Source organism: Nicotiana tomentosiformis, chromosome 6 (assembly GCF_000390325.3).
Source record: "Nicotiana tomentosiformis chromosome 6, ASM39032v3, whole genome shotgun sequence".
In the NCBI taxonomy this organism is placed as follows: domain Eukaryota; kingdom Viridiplantae; phylum Streptophyta; class Magnoliopsida; order Solanales; family Solanaceae; genus Nicotiana; species Nicotiana tomentosiformis.
The window spans coordinates 34,104,937-34,110,483 of NC_090817.1; positions in this window are offsets into that span (position 1 = coordinate 34,104,937).

The window sequence follows — 5,547 nt, forward strand, 5'->3', positions numbered from 1 at the left end:
TCTCCGTCTATGGGATTTTCTGCCAAATGATCAGCCAATGCTTGTCCTTTTGACTGCCTTCTGAGTTACATAGATGATGTCGAACTCACTCAGCAATATCAGCCACTTTGCTAAATTACCCGTAGGCATGGGCTTCTGAAAGATGTATTTTAGCGGATCCATTATTGATAAGAGATATGGAGTGTACGCACATAAATAATGTCTCAACTTCTGGGCTATCCATGTCAAAGCACAACAGGTGCGTTCCAACAAAGAGTACCTGGCTTTGTAAGGCATGAACGTCTTACTTAGATAATATATCGCATGCTCCTTCCTCCCAGTTTCATCATGTTGTCCTAGAACACAACTAAAGGCCCCATCTAACACAGACAGATAAAGCAGCAGAGGTCTTCCTGGTTCTGGTGGGACCAACATGGGTGGTTTAGATAAATACTCCATGATTTTGTCAAAGGCTTTCTGGCATTCTTCAGTCCAGCTTGTTGTAGCATCTTTCCTCATCATTTTGAAGATTGGCTCACATATCACCGTTGATTGTGCTATAAAATGGCTGATATAATTGTGGCGCCCTAGAAAACTCATCACATCTTTCTTATTCTTTGGCGGTGGCAAGTCCTGGATAGCTTTGGTTTTTGACGGGTCTAGCTCAATGCCTCGGCGGCTAATGATGAAACCTAACAAATTTCCAGCAGGGATTCTGAAGGCACATTTTGCAGGGTTCAACTTCAAGTTGTATTTTCGAAGCTGATTGAAAATTTTCTTTAGGTCTGCTATGTGATCCGAACTCATTTTAGATTTGATGATAACATCATCCACGTACACTTCTATTTTCTTATGTATCATGTCGTGGAAGATAGTCGTTATGGACCTCATGTAGGTGGCCCCAGCGTTCTTCAAACCAAATGACATCATTTTGTAATAATATATTCCCCATGGCGTGATAAAGGCGGTCTTTTAGGCATCCTTTTCATCCATCCAAATCTGATGGTATACTGTGAAGCAATCCAAAAAGGATTGGAGTTTATGCTTGGTGCAGTTGTCAATCAGTATGTGTATATTAGGTAGCGGGAAATCATCCTTAGGACTTGCTCTGTTCAGATCTCGATAATCAACACATACTCTAACTTTCCCATCTTTCTTTGGAACCGGCACAATGTTGGCTAACCACGTTGGGTAATCGACCACTCAGAGAACCTTGGCTTTAATTTGTTTGGTGACCTCCTTTTTTATCTTCAAATTCATATCCGGCTTGAACTTTCTGAGCTTCTGTTTTACCAGTGGACACATAGGATTGGTAGGTAGATTTTGAGCTACTATGGATGTGCTCAACCCAGTCATATCGTCGTAAGACCATGCAAAAATATCCTCATATTCTTTTAGAAATTTGATATACTCTTCATTTTCTGTCGGTGATAGATGAATGCTTATGCTAATTTCCTTTACTGTTTTAGAATCCCCTAAGTTAACGGCCTTAGTTACCTCCAAATTAGACTTCGGTTTGTTTTCAAAATTCTCTACTTCTTTGACAATTTCCTCAGGTATTACATCATCCTCTAGATCTTCTGAATCACTGTCCTTATGTTGTGTTGTCTCATTACATTTCACAGTCGTAGGTTCATCGGGATATGTAATATTTATGTTGAAATGAATGTAGAAACATAATAATAAATATGAAAAGCAATAATGCATTAATAAAACTTTTAAAATGTCAACAAATACGACTCGATGGCTCGAGTAATTATTTCAAAATAAAATACTAAAAAATGTCCGGGATCGCATTGTTTGTCGATTTGGAATACCCGAGTCAATCATCACTGACAATGCCGCCAATCTCAATAGTGATCTGATGAAATCCATGTGTGAAACATTCAAGATCAAGCATCGAAATTTCACAGCATACATGCCGCAAATGAATGGAGCCATAGAAGCCGCAAATAAGAACATTAAGAAGATATTAAGGAAAATGGTGGACAACCACAAACAGTGGCACAAAAAGCTACCATTTTCTTTACTCGGGTATCGAACCACAATTCGTACATCAACTGGGGCAACTCCCTATCTACTAGTTTATGGTACTGAAGTCGTTATTCCCGCCAAAGTGGAGATCCCTTCCTTAAGAATTATACAAGAAGCCAAGCTCAGTGACACATAATGGGTATGAAACCGGTATGAACAACTAGCTTTCATTGATGGTAAAAGAATGAATGTAGTGAGTCATGGTCAACTCTACTAGAATAGAATGGCAAGAGATTTCAACAAAAAGGTTAGGTCAAGGCAATTCACACCAGGGCAACTGGTACTGAAATGAATCTTCCCACATCAGGATGAAGCAAAGGGGAAATTCTCACCCAACTAAAAAAAGGCCCTTACATGGTTCACCGAGTACTGATAGGAGGATCACTTATACTTGTAGAGATGGATGGAGAGATATGGCCAAAACCTATAAATTCAGATGCAATCAAAAGATATTATGTTTAAGATTATGTTTGCACTTTCTATTTGATGTAACCTGAACTATGCTTGACCTAATTCCCGTTTAATAGGGGATACATAGGCAGCCCTGTGTGTTCGGTCACATCATAATAAAATCTTCATTCCCCTTATGGACAGAAACTAGGGTAATATCTCGAGCTTGCCCGATCTCATCATGTTTAGAATCGCCAAGGAATGTATCGCCAAAAGTATGCATTTAAACTAGGGCAGAATTTTGAGGAGGATCCTCAAAATTCTGAGTTAAGGAGGTTGCAATGTCTCAAAAGCGTGTCACAATCGCCAATTCTTCAAAATTGTTTACTCTCAGGCATTATCACATATGTCAAACAACTACAAACGATTTATCACAAATGCGTATTTTTTGAAAGTTTATTTTTCTACAATAGCCAGACACTACTCGGGGTGACTCAAACAGGACCTCAAGACAAGAGCAAAGGCAAAGCAAGTAATCGAGAGCACGAACCAACCTTCCCCCCTCCAAACTCATGATTTTTCTTTGGATACAGGAACGATGGACGTAACAAAAACATCCGCAAATATATACATACAACAAGATCACTATCTTTACACCGGCAAAAGTCACCAAACGCAAACGCATCAAGCTAAGAAATACTTTGCCCGCTCACATTTAATCATTGCTCTTCTTATATAGGGGTAAGCACTGCCCTCATCACTGCATAAGGATAAACACTGCCTTTCTTGCATGAGACTAAACACTGCCTCCATTCTTTGCATGAGACTAAGCATTGTCTCCATTATTGCATAAGGCTAAGTATTGCCTTTCCTTGCATGAGACTAAACACTATCTCCATTCTTTGCATGAGACTAAGCACTGTCTCCATTATTGCATAAGGATAAGCATTACCTTTCCTTGCATGAGACTAAACACTGTCTCCATTCTTTGCATGAGACTAAGCACTATCTCCATTCCTTGCATGAGGCTAAGCACCTCTTCATTATTGCATAAGGCTAAGCATTGCCTTTCCTTGCATGAGACTAAGCACTGTCTCCATTACTGCATAAGGCTAAACACTGCCTTCCTATATTACATAAGGCTAAGCATTGCCTTTCCGCACACGAGACTAAGCATTGTTTCCATTATTGTATAAGGCTAAACACTGCCTTCCTCGCATGAGACTAAGCATTGCCTCTATTTCTCTCACGAGGCTAAGCACTATCTCCATTATTTCATAAGGCTAAGCATCGCCTTCCCTTGCATGAGACTAAAATCTGTCTCCGCTACACTGTATAAGATTAAGCATTATCTCCTTTCTTCGCAACGGGCTAAGCGTTGCCCTCATCTCATATAAGACTAAGCTTTGTCTTGTCTCGTTTTAGCAAATGACTAAGCATCACCTGTTTCCTTTAGCAAGTGATCGATAGTACCACACATTTGCATTTCATGGGATGAAATAGCGCCACATTGTCCGAAGGCGTCATAGTCTAAAGGCACCATCCTCATAGCCTGAAGACACCATGCCATGGCCTGAGGATCTCTCGAAATTGCACATAATTATTCAAAGGCGTCATAGTCCAGAGGCACCATCCTCATGGCCCGAGGACATCATTTTATGGCCTGTGAATCCCTAATCAAACGCTTCATGGCCCAGGATATCATAGTCTAAGGACATCATCCTAATCGTCCAAAGACAACTCTCATAGTCCGAAGGGAATTTGTATTATGTTTAAATTTTCCCAATAACCCATATATATTCGCATGCATTGTGTTTTAAGTTTTGTAGGTAACTCGGGAGGTAACCGTTCTACAAACAAGAGCAATTCTCGCTCCGATTTCTGTTCACAACGTTCACATCCTTTGATCACCTCAAACGTAACAAATGATCAGTAATTGATTATCTTTTGTTCTATTACCATTCAAATATCTGCCTTGTACATCTGTAACGTTCAATTTGCATTCATAACCCCACCTGAAATTATCCGTTACTCATGACACTATCCCACTCAAAAGATCCTTTTTCGAAAGACACGACCAATCTTATAACAATTCCATCGGTTTCATTCGCTGTTGGATCCACAACTACACACAGCCAGATTCCCGTAACACTAGGGATATGTTGGCAACTCAAGAACCAGGGTTTAGCCCCACATTTTTTAAAACACATCATTCCTCACTCACTTCGGACAAAATTGGTCATCATTTTCTTAACTGGACAACTCTTTCATCATTCCCGGGTAAAGAGGGGCAGCAATTGATACCCAATTTTGCCCTCATATTTTTCAAATAATATATATACCTTCAAAACATCATTTTTGCATAATTACTCAATTTACAAGATTTATACAAGTATTTTCTATAATCTTCCATAATTTTTCAAGGTTTAAAATTGATATTTTTCTTTTGCATTTAAATTACTTGAATATGTATTAATTACCCCTTTAAATTATTTTGTGATGAATTGAATCACCCAAATTTATTATTCACAACCACATATATGCTTTAAAATATTTTATTTCATTTATATAATTTTATTTGCATTTTTGTGCTATTTGCACATTTTTGCGATAGTAGCCTATATTTTGTAATTAATTGTATTTTATTATTTTATTCAAAGTCAAAATAACTTTTATATGTTTAAAACCTTTAGATATTATTTTAAAATGCTTATTTGCTTAAATAATATATTTACACTTATTTAGATATTTTTATTAATTTTGTTTTCCTTAATTCCTTTATGTTTTAAAGTTGGCCCAAACCAGGCCATTTTTCGGATTATTTGGCAGCCCAAACACCCCACCTTAGCCCAATAAAACCCAGGCCAAACCAAATTACCCTCTTCTAAATAACCCGATCGCGACTACCCGCCCCATTCCCTTTTGATCCTGACCGTTGATCTCAAATGATCAACGACCCATAATATTTCCCTACCTTTCCTTATATCCACTTAACCTAAACCCTAGGGACATTCCCACTTAAACAACCGCCTCTGAAACCTCTCCATTCCACTCATCTCTGAGAAACCCTAGCCGCCATACCCTCAAATCCTCTCCGAATCCGGCCCCAAAATAGAATCAATCCATGATTCCCTTACCTTATAC